General features: G+C 41.0%; 1 long non-coding RNA gene across 1 annotated transcript; it reads right to left on the minus strand.

The window, feature by feature from the left end:
* Window positions 1-9,378: 9,378 nt before the first annotated feature.
* LOC133450792 (uncharacterized) lies at window positions 9,379-11,310 on the minus strand. The gene is made up of 3 exons (XR_009783123.1): window positions 10,351-11,310; window positions 9,695-9,833; window positions 9,379-9,458 (listed from the first exon to the last, which is right to left on the minus strand). It is a non-coding gene; the product is annotated as an uncharacterized LOC133450792 (long non-coding RNA).
* Between the last annotated feature and the right edge of the window lie 530 nt (window positions 11,311-11,840).

Consider the following 11,840-nt stretch of genomic DNA (forward strand, 5'->3'; position numbering starts at 1 on the left):
AGATCTACCAGGAGCTCTGTCTCTTCATAGCTGCTCACGGCTCCAGCTGACTTTTCAGCAGCACAGAGACAAACTAACAAAACAAAAAGCGTTGCCGCTTGAAGTTTCTTTCACTGTAATTTTTTAACTTGATATCAAACACAAGTCACAGACCCAGCAGCACATCTATCATCTCCTCCAGGTTCTACATCTTTAGTGTTGTTGTCTTCTTCCTTTAGATACACAATCAAATACGTCACAGCAGCTTCTCCAACCTCCTACTTCTGATCTGGGTGTTGAAAAGAAACGAGGGCAAGGCGGGTTGAATGGGGCTGAGTAGGTACTATAGTGGAAAAGCGCCATAAGAAACCTTATTGGGAAGAAGAAACGTGCAGGTGAAGACATGGGTGTACCCCCAGAACCGTAGACTGACCAACCCATCGGGCTGGCTTCATCCAGGCACTCCTGCAGGAGCGTTGAAGAACCACTATTCAAACCAGCAACATGGCAAGCACGTGTGCCAGACTGCCAGGCACGGGCCTTTAGTGGCTAGAGATGAGCACATGACCACCGCAGCTTTGGTCCTAACGCCTCGTCTTGTTGCACAGAAATGTGATAAACAACTGTAATTCAGGTGAAGACGGATTCAGGACTGAAGAAATGGGAGATGTCGTTCCTGCACCTTTTACTGCGACTTAAAACTGAGGATGCACATGCTCCTCAGGAAAACTGCTAAAATAAGCCTTTTCGTGTGTGTGTGTGTGTGTGTGTGTGTGTGTGTGTGTGTGTGTGTGTGTGTGTGTGTGTGTGTGTGTGTGTGTGTGTGTGTGTGTGTGTGTGTGTGTGTGTGTGTGTGTGTGTGTGTGTGTGTGTGTGTGTGTGTGTGTGTGTGTGCGCGTGCGTGTGCGCGTGCGCGTGCGTGCGTGCGTGCACACACACACAGTGGGACAAAAAAGTATTTAGCCAGTCACTGATTGTCCAGTTTCTCCTACTTGGAAAGGTGAGAGAGTTCTGTAATTTTCATCACAGGTTCCGTTTAACTATGAGAGACAAAATTTGAAAAAAAAAAAAAATCCAGGAAATCACATTGTAGGATTTTTAAATAATTAATTTGTAAATTATGGTGGAAAATAAGTATTTGGTCAATAACAAACAAGCAAGATTTCTGGCCAAGACCAAAGAGCTATAGAAGGCAGTAGAAACCTGTAGACCTGCACCAGCTGTGAAGACTGAATCTGCAATAGGAAGCAGCTTGGAGTGAAGAAATCAACTGTGGGAGCAATTATTAGAAAATGGAAGACATACAAGACACTGATAATCTCCCTCCATCTGTGGATCCAAGATCTCACCCCAGGGGTAAAAATGATCACCAGAACGGTGAGTAAAGATCCCAGAACCACACAGGGACCTAGTGAAGGACCTGCAGAGAGCTGGACCAGAGTAACAAAGGAACCATCAGTAACACACTACGATCAGGGACTCAGATCCTGCAGAGAGCTGGGACCAGAGTAACAAAGGAACCATCAGTAACTCACTACGATCAGGGACTCAGATCCTGCAGAGAGCTGGGACCAGAGTAACAAAGGAACCATCAGTAACTCACTACGATCAGGAACTCAGATCCTGCAGAGATCTGGACCAGAGTAACAAAGGAACCATCAGTAACTCACTACGATCAGGGACTCAGATCCTGCAGAGCCAGATGTTCCTGCTGAAGACAGGACATGTCCAGGTCTGAAGTTTGCTAGAGAACATTTGGATGATGCAGAAGAGGATTGGAGGAATGTTATATAGTCAGATGAAACCAAGTTGGTAAAAAGTCAACTCGTTTTTGGAGGAAGAAGAATGCTGAGTTGCTTCCCAAGAACGTCCTGATGGAACCCTGGAACTGCACGTTGGTCCACTTTTCTTTCCTTGTTTTTCTGAACTGAGGGTTTTATTGGGCACATTGTTTTAATACGTTTATGACAGCTGTCTGGCACTGGCCAACAATCTGGCCATGGAGACCCAAATCATTTATAGGTTTATTTCTGCTGTAAAGGTAAATATTTTACCGTGGGGGTGAAATGAAATGGACTCCAGTGATCAGTGGGAGAACTGCTGTTTTTCCACTTCCAGATTTGAGTCAGACAAGCAAATTGGATTTAGGGCCTGGCTTGGAGTTGAGTTGTCGACCGCACCGGCCAAAACCAGCTCCTTCCAGGAGAGCTGTGAACATATGGTTGTATACGGAGCTGTTGTACTGGATTATGTGGAAACTGCACACCTTTACCAAAACTATGTCTAAGATCTTTTTTAAATACCTCAGAAAATGTTTGGACTTTTGAAATGTCTTCAAAATTAGGCATATAGGGTGAATAGAGCCTTGGATGGAAAACAACACATCTGTTGATATTCATTAAAAAAAACTAAAAGCCCAAACAAACAAAAACAAAGAGCCAAGATGCAGAATCAATGAAAGAAAATGAAATTTATTGAAGGAACTATTACACAATAAAACAACTTGTAGGTGGGAGGGATGGAGGGATGGAGCGGTGGCGGGATGGGGGGATGGAGGTTTGGAGGAGATGGAGGAATGGCCATATCAGGTAAAATGAGTGATGAGTGAATGTTTCCCGCCCTAATCTGGATGAACAGCAGACGAGCTACCACGGTTCCTGTAGACGAACTTCCCCGTTTGTAGATTCTGAAAGGTAAAAAAAAAAAGAGACATGTTTTTCACATCTTGAGGTTTTTTTTTTTTTTATTTTATTCTCTTTTTATTTAGAACAGCAGTGTTCCATCTTACACGTTTTTACATTCAATCTTTAACTTAAATGATTTTGTCCCTACTGTCCTCCAGGCATTTTTTTATGAACAGTAATCAGAAACAATAACAGAAAAAAAAAAAAAACCAGGGAGCGCACCCATGTTTACAATCATTACATCACATAAAAAAATAGTTGACATGAAATCAGATGTGATTGGTTTCACATACTCAGTCCATTTGGACCAGATCTTATAAAAGTTTTCTTTCTCCACCTTGAGGGAGGAAGATCTTCTCCATAACATAGATCTGGTAGATGATCCCAATCCACTCGTCGATAGTGGGGGTTCCACTTTTAACCATTTCCTTGTAACACATTTCTTACTGGCTGCCAACAGTATAGTCAGCAGTTTTTTGTCTTTTACATTCCATGTTTCCAACATTATGTCTCCCAAAAATAACGTTTCACAATTCAATGGCATGTTCACATGAAATATATTTTCCACATGCATCTGTATCTCCTTCCAAAAAGGTCTTATCGCTTAGCAGTCCCAAAAAATATGGAAGTGGTTTATATTTAGCTCCTTGAGACCCACATAGTCTCCAACAGGCATCCCCGCTGCCCCGATATCGTTTTTGAATCGGTGTGATAAAAAATCTTGTAATACTTTTCCAGCAGAACTCCCTCCAAGTATTTGACCCAGTTGAGATCCATTGTAGTTGGCATATTCTTTCCCAGCTTTCCTGTGTGATTATTACCCTCATTTCCTTTTCCCATTTCCTTTTTATATATTCTGTATTATCTTGTTTGGAAAGTTGTATGATCTTATACAGTTTGGAGATAATTTTATTACTCAGACTTAGTTAATGATAAAAAGACCCCCATGAACCCTAACTCATCGATTCCTAACCCCTCTTTAATGTTCTTGTCAAAATAGTGTCTCACTTGTAGGTATCTAAAGAAATCCTCTCTTCCCACACCGTGATCCTTTTGAAGGGTTTCAAACACATCTTGAGGTTTAAAGTCAAATTAAAATGTGAATCAGCAAAGCAGTGTCAGAATACCTGAAGCAGGAGCTTTTGCATCTTGATGCCGTTGATGGGCTCACCTTCCCCTCGGAGGCAGCACTTCTGTTTAGCCAGGGGCATCTCTTTTATTTCTATTTCTTCTCTTTAGCCAGGGGCATCTCTTTTATTTCTATTTCTTCTCTTTAGCCAGTGGCATCTCTTTTATTTCTATTTCTTCTCTTTAGCCAGGGGCATCTCTTTTATTTTATTTCTTCTCTTTAGCCAGTGGCATCTCTTTTATTTCTATTTCTTCTCTTTAGCCAGTGGCATCTCTTTTATTTCTATTTCTTCTCTTTAGCCAGGGGCATCTCTTTTATTTCTATTTCTTCTCTTTAGCCAGTGGCATCTCTTTTATTTCTATTGCTTCTCTTTAGCCAGGGGCATCTCTTTTATTTCTATTTCTTCTCTTTAGCCAGGGGCATCTCTTTTATTTTATTTCTTCTCTTTAGCCAGTGGCATCTCTTTTATTTCTATTTCTTCTCTTTAGCCAGTGGCATCTCTTTTATTTCTATTGCTTCTCTTTAGCCAGTGGCATCTCTTTTATTTCTATTTCTTCTCTTTAGCCAGTGGCATCTCTTTTATTTCTATTGCTTCTCTTTAGCCTGTGGCATCTCTTTTATTTCTATTTCTTCTCTTTAGCCAGTGGCATCTCTTTTATTTCTATTTCTTCTCTTTAGCCAGTGGCATCTCTTTTATTTCTATTGCTTCTCTTTAGCCTGTGGCATCTCTTTTATTTCTATTTCTTCTCTTTAGCCAGTGGCATCTCTTTTATTTCTATTTCTTCTCTTTAGCCAGGGGCATCTCTTTTATTTTATTTCTTCTCTTTAGCCAGTGGCATCTCTTTTATTTCTATTGCTTCTCTTTAGCCTGTGGCATCTCTTTTATTTCTATTTCTTCCAGCTGCCGTGCTGTGTCTCTGTGTGCGTCCATGGAAAGCTCTCTCAGTATTGTTGCTGCAGCCGAGAGCTCCATGTGGGACGTCTGCTCTCTCATCTGGAGCTCTTTTTGACAGCAGCCCAACGTCTCTGCTGCTTCTTCTACAGTTTCTCTGTGAGGCCTTTGGAAGACACTTCACTCTTTTTCAGGGCGGCCTCCGTGTTCAGCTGCTCCAAGGTGTCAATATGGCCTGATGAAGTAGTTTATTTGGTCCATCAGTTTCCATTGATAAATACATTGCATTTCATTTTCTTTTTGTAGGAAAGAAATAATAAAAAAAGAAGTAAGGAATAAACCGACCAAAAGGTGTAGCTGAAGCCTAAGCTTATTGTGCCTTCCCTTTTTAACTTAGTTTACTTCATAGTACTACTACTGTACTAATACAACAAGTACTACTACTGTACTAATACAACAAGGACAAACAATCTACAACAACAACAAAAACAGCAAAGTAAACACACATGCAAAACAAGAAGGAAGACAAACGTAAATGTGACAGAAAAATCAAGTAAAAAACAAACAGAAGACGGATCTCAGAAAAACAACTAACAGAGAAAGTAAATAATCAATGATTAGAGGAAACAGAAACAATCTGTAGAAGAGTGAAAACAAAAGGAAACCAAAGACCAATCTTTACATTTTTTGGTATATAGATATTATTATTACAACAACAATGTATGTATATATATAGTTTTGTATCACACTAATGTTCTGTATCTTTCAATTATATTGGATTAATACATCGTTTTAAATGTATTTATTGAACTACAGTTTTTTAATTCATTATTTAGGCTGTTCCATATTTAAACTCCTGTAACCGATATACATCTTTCTTTAGTATTGATCCTAGTTTTGGTTCTATTATATGCATCTTTCTTTAGTATTGATCCTAGTTTTGGTTCTATTATATGCATCTTTCTTTAGTATTGATCCTAGTTTTGGTTCTATTACAGTTTTTCACTATTGCTTAAACACATTTCACGATACTGCCCTCACTTTTCACAAAACTCTAAACACAAAACACTTTTCTAAAGCTACGTACACTAAACCTCACAGTTTCTTTTCAAAACCAACCCATCACACCAAAACAGTTGCTCATATGCTCAAAAACCAACCCATCACACCAAAACAGTTGCTCACATGCTCAAAAACCAACCCATCACACCAAAACAGTTGCTCATATGCACAAAAACCAACCCATCACACCAAAACAGTTGCTCATATGCTCAAAAGCAAACTCTGACACCAAAATACCACTCAAGGCTTGCAGAAATGTAAACACTACTGAGCATCATTAACCACATTACCAAAAAAATTGAAAACACAATGTTCACAGTGTGAGACTGTTCTTTTTACAGTTTCACAACTGCCAGGATGCATTTGAGCAACCCTTATTTATTCTCAAATATGTTTTGGGCATTTTCTATAGATTTGTGCATTTCATGGGAATAGTTACATAATGCAGAAAATGCAGTAATATCACAACTCAATGCAAAAATGAGTACTGTAAACTCCATAGAGGATCCATTACACACAATAGATACAGTAAAGTAACAATTGAGAACACAATGTTCAGGGTGCGATTTCTTTGTATTACAGTACGTTTGAAAATTGACACAGTATGTTGTATGTTGACACCGAAATCATGGGGCGGCATCACGTCGGGCTGGGTCGGGCCACAGGACCTCATCAACGTCACAGGCAATATTGTCCATAGCCAAACAACGTGGGAAGAATGCCCTGGCATGCCGCACCCAGCCTTGGAACGCCTGCACAGCCACATCATCACAGGCCAGGTCCATAGCCCTGAGAAGGTTCTCTCTGGTGTAAGGTTGGCGGTCATAGACCTTCCACCGCCATGATGAGAAGAACTCCTCTATTGGGTTTAGGAACGGAGAGTAGGGTGGCAGACATACACTAATGAATTGCTGATTGATGTTACGGTTTTTCACAATTGTTTAAACACATTTCCTGATAGACTACCTCACTTTCTCAAAACTCTAAACACAAATTACAAAACTCACACACAAAATGCAAAATCCTACACTTCTCTTGCAAAAGCACACTCTACCCTCAAAACAGTGTTAGCTCTTCACTAAATGGTATTTCCTTCTCAAATGCCAAACACATCTGACACGAACTCCTCTTCTCCTGTCTTGATCATCTATTTTTGTTTTTGAGGCTTCAGCAAACTGCACTGACTTATATAGGTGTGGTCACATCATTTGCAATAGGTGTTTTCAATTATGAGTAGTTGTGTTTACTGATTGACACCAGGTATGTTCATTGTGTTCAAGTTTTGCTGATTGTGGGTAGCATTTTGCATCACATGAGCTTCACAATGGATATTGGAGCAGAGTTATATGCAAAATGTGTTTTAGCACGGTAAAATGTGTTTAGAGTTTTGAGAAAAAGGGGATGGGTTTTGTGAAAAGTGTCTACAGGTGAATTGTGTTTGTGGTTGTGGCAAAAGGGGGGTAGTTTTACTAAATGTGTTTAGGCAACTGGTCATTTGGTTTAGAGTACTGGGTTTTGTGTTTTGGCAATAGAGAAAAACTGTATATATAGCAGTCTCTCTAGCTGGAACAGACTCTGGTACAGGATGGAAGGAGATGCTTGTGCCTTATACATTAGGAGTGCAGTGTTTAATTCAACTACCGTGTGTGTGTGTGTGTGTGTGTGTGTGTGTGTGTGTGTGTGTGTGTGTGTGTGTGTGTGTGTGTGTGTGTGTGTGTGTGTGTGTGTGTGTGTGTGTGTGTGTGTGTGTGTACGTACACATTTTAGGTCTGGATAGGACACACCCCTTAAGTTCATCATCAATTTAAAAAAAATAAAACTAAAACAGCAATGAAACTTTAAAATTGGATTTTGTTCTGGTTTGTAACATTCCCTTTAGTATTGATGAGATTTACTTGGAATATTGGGATACATACCTCACAAATGGATTATTAAATGCCGCTGAAGACAACTGATAAGTGTGTAATGATCTTCTCTTCACGGTTACTGAAATACCGCAGACCTTTGCTCGGGTGACGGACTGAAAAGGACACAAGTTAACGTCAAACTGGTGGAACAATCTTGTTCTGCGGTTGGAGCCTGTGGTGAAGACGTAGGCTACACAATAGAAGGAAGGGGACAGTGACAATTAAACTGATTATCCATTTAAAACCACCCCAATGAAGCAGAGGTTAAGGATCAGACAAAAGATGATGCATTACACGTTACAGGGTTTTTATGATAGTTTTTATTATATTTTATTATAGGATAAATTATAGGATGTACAATCATTGGTCCTGAGCAAGCACTGGGTGACTGGGGAAAGCAGAAACTCTCCTTTTAACAGGAAGAAACCTCTGGCAGAAGCAGACTCCGGAGTGGACCTGTTAGGGGCTGAGAGGACAGGAAAGAGGAGTTTTTTCAGAGGATTTGTGGGACAACACAATTCCAAAGAATTACAATGGTCCAATTTTGGAGTAACACAGGCATCGATCCATCTTTCTGTCAGTTTGAGAGGAGACAGGATCCCAGTAAACATCAACGTCATCGGCATCAGTGACTGACAGGTAAGGCAGAGTTCTCACCATATGTGTGTGGAGTTTGTGAGACCATTAAGTGACATACACAGTCTTTGCTATAGTTGGGCCCCCAGACTTATTCTTAACAAATAAAAGAAAATAAGAGAAAGACAGCAATTTATAAGAAGGAGAGCGTTTGGTTTACGTCTTGAGGATGTTTAGGTCCTACAGTGTTTGCAGCAAGATGTTTGCAGCTGGCTCTGCTCTGGGGCCTCTGGAGCAGATTGTGCAAGAGAGGATATTTCATAAAAAGAAGAAGCTTCTGAGCCTGAGCATCCTCTTCACATCACAGTGTTTCACCAACAGTGTCTTTAGTTCTTCAGATCCACTGCAATGCAAGTTATTACAGGAGCCTTCTTGCTACTACAATAACCCTCCACATTAAGTCTTAAATCATAAAACTACTGCAACAAGTAATTCCCCTATGACTCACAGGCTATGGGGAAGTATTTTTGGATTAAATCCAAATTAATTTGCAGATTTGTAATATCAGCAGCACATTAGGAAATCAATTTGGTGGCATTTAAAGGGGACATATTATGGCATTTAATGTATATTTTAAACAGGCCTTGAATGTCTTAAAAACAATCTAAAGCTTGTTTTTTCTACATAAATCAGAAATTCAGCCTGTGGGCCATGTCTTTAGTTTTACCTCTTCTAAAGCCTTTTTCTGTGCTTCATTCTGAAGGAAGGGGGGGGTATGATAATGAGGCTCTGCGCTGATTGGCTGCTTGAATGACGTGTAGCAGGGGAGGAGACAAAGCGTTGCTCCGGGGAGAAGAGCAGCGGCTGCGTAGCAAAGCGTGTCCACGGTTCTGCGTTAAATCCACACGTACCCTACGCCGTAGGCTCTGCGTTGGTGTAACGCGGAACCATAAATCAGCCTTTAGTCACCTCGTCTTCACACAGGAAGATTGAATTTAATTCTAAACAGGTACACCACGGTTATTTACTCCAATTCCTCATCATTTCACTTCTTATGTTACAAGACAAATGAATCATGTTAACTGTAAAGAAATCACAACACTGAATTTTCACAAATGGCAACTTTATTGTTAAAATATATAAATAAAATGTATGCACTATTGCTGGCTCAAGGAAGGACCGCGCGTCTTCTGAAGGTGTCGTTGAACAGCTCCAGGTGCTTGGAAGATCTGAAACCACAGAAGAAAAATGTATTACGGTACTAATAGAGCCCCGAGCCCGGAGCCCCGGGTTCGGAGCTCCGGGCCCGGGGCTCCTCGACGGGCCGGTCCGTGAGCAGCTCCGGCAGCTCCGTATGCAGCCCCGGTGGTCCGGAGCTAAGCTAAATACTTAGCCCATGCAAAGATCATACAAATATAAATGACATAAAAAATTTATATGACATAAAAAAATTAACGTCACTTACCGCTGACTCGTGCTGACGTCACGACAGGAGCAGAATCTGAACGGCTCAAAAAAATCACATGACACTGGGGGATTCTGCCGGGCGGGGGTCACAGACCTTGCAGAAATTCATGGGATTTCATCTCCCCTCTGCTGGCAGGCTGAGGGGAGACCACTTTATATATGTTAAAACAAGAAAAAACCTGTTTTTCATAATAGGTCCCCTTTAAGTCGTTTTTAAATGACTAGCTACGTCATGTCAGTGGTACTCTGTTTTGTTTTATTGTGATACCCAGTACTGGAGTTGAGGGGGGATGAGGGGAGATGGCATCCCCCCCTGAAATAAAAACTGTCAAAATCATTCCCCCCCTGTAAAACTACCATCCCCCCTTTCCATCCCTTATGTCATTTCATCAATGAATGTGGTTTTACTGTTATTTCAATTCAATTCAATTCAATTCAATTCAATTCAATTCAATTTTATTTATATAGCGTCTAATACAACAAAGTTGTCTCTAGACGCTTTCCAGAGACCCAGAACATGAACATAAACATAAACCCCCGAGCAGTTATTACATAAACAATGGCAGGTAAAAACTCCCCTAGTGGGAGAAAAACCTTAAGCCAAACAGTGGCAAGAAAAACTCCCCTTTAGGAGGAAGAAACCTTGAGCAGGACCTGGATCATAAGGGGGGACCCTCCTGCCGAGGGCCAGACTGGTGGGTCAGGGACGGCAACAGCACAGCAGGCAGGTGGAAGCAGCAACGGGATGACCAGGGGTGGGGACCGCAGGCCAGCACGCAGCTCCCGAAGCTCCGGCCCAATCAGCAAGTCCCAGGTTAGGTTCAGGGTCGGGGAAAGGTTGAGAAGGGGCAGGGCCAGGGAGAGGGAGAAGAGACGGACAAATCTCTCCCCCGCCTGACCGGGCCGTTACCCTGCCCCCCTCACTCCCACGCTGCAGGTTCCGGTGTTGTGCATTCAGAGATGCTCTTCGCCACCGGCAGAGGATGCTGCACCATGTACAAAAGAGAAAAAAGAGAAGAGAAGGGGGAACCAGCACAAGAAACCACAGGAGCAACTCTAACACACTAGAGTTTACACTACCTAGAGATTTACCAACACCAGCTAGAGGTTTACTAAACACTAACTATGGGCTTTACTAAACAGAAATGTTTTAAGTTTAGTTTTAAAGGTGGAGGTGGTGTCAGCCTCCTTAACCCAGATTGGAAGTTGGTTCCATAGTAATGGTGCCTGATAGTAGAACGCCCGCCCTCCAAATCTACATTTAGATACTCTAGGAACTACGAGTAAACCTGCACTCTGAGAACGGAGAGCTCTGCCAGGAACATAAGGCACTATCAGGTCTTGCAAATAATGCGGAGCTAAGCCGTTTTGGGCTTTATATGCAAGTAATAAAATTTTAAATTGGATTCTGAATTTTACGGGTAACCAATGGAGCGACGCTAACACTGGAGAGACGTGGTCTCTCCTGCTGATTCCTGTCAGCACTCGTGCTGCTGCATTCTGGATCAGCTGCAGCCTATTTCAACATTTAGAGTCATCACCAGAAAAATAACAACAGAAAAATAACTTATTTGACAATTTTCACCTCTTTCAAGTAAATTTTCACTTGAAATAAGTAGGAAAATCTGAGATTTTTCTACTTATTTCAAGTGAAAATCTACTTGAAACAGGTGAAAATTGTTGTTTTTTCCATTGATGAGTCTTGTTTTAAGTGTAATGAGATTTATTTTACTAAAATGAGACATTTTAACTAGAAATAAGACAAATATTCTTGTTAAGATTTTGAGTTTTTGCATTGATCCATTTTACTTATCCTGTGAAGGACAGGGTCATATTGATAAGTTCAGAAAACTGTTTTTTATTGTTGTGTTTTGATGTATTAGATGTAAGCCCAGTGGATATTTAAAGCTTACAGAAGGCTGCATTTAACTGCTGCTATGTCATTCCTGCAGTATTTCTGCAGGTGTTTTGGTCACTGCTATTATTTGTAATATATTATATTATTTGTAATCAGCACAAATTATCTGTCCCCATATGATAAAATCCACCATCTCCCCTGATTTTTTACAACTCGAGTTCTGGTTCTACCTCCACTGTGCCAGAAACCAGCTTGGTGTTGAACTGGCTGCAGTCCCTACGGCGTC

This window comes from Cololabis saira, chromosome 9 (assembly GCF_033807715.1).
Source record: "Cololabis saira isolate AMF1-May2022 chromosome 9, fColSai1.1, whole genome shotgun sequence".
Classification (NCBI taxonomy): Eukaryota; Metazoa; Chordata; class Actinopteri; order Beloniformes; family Belonidae; genus Cololabis; species Cololabis saira.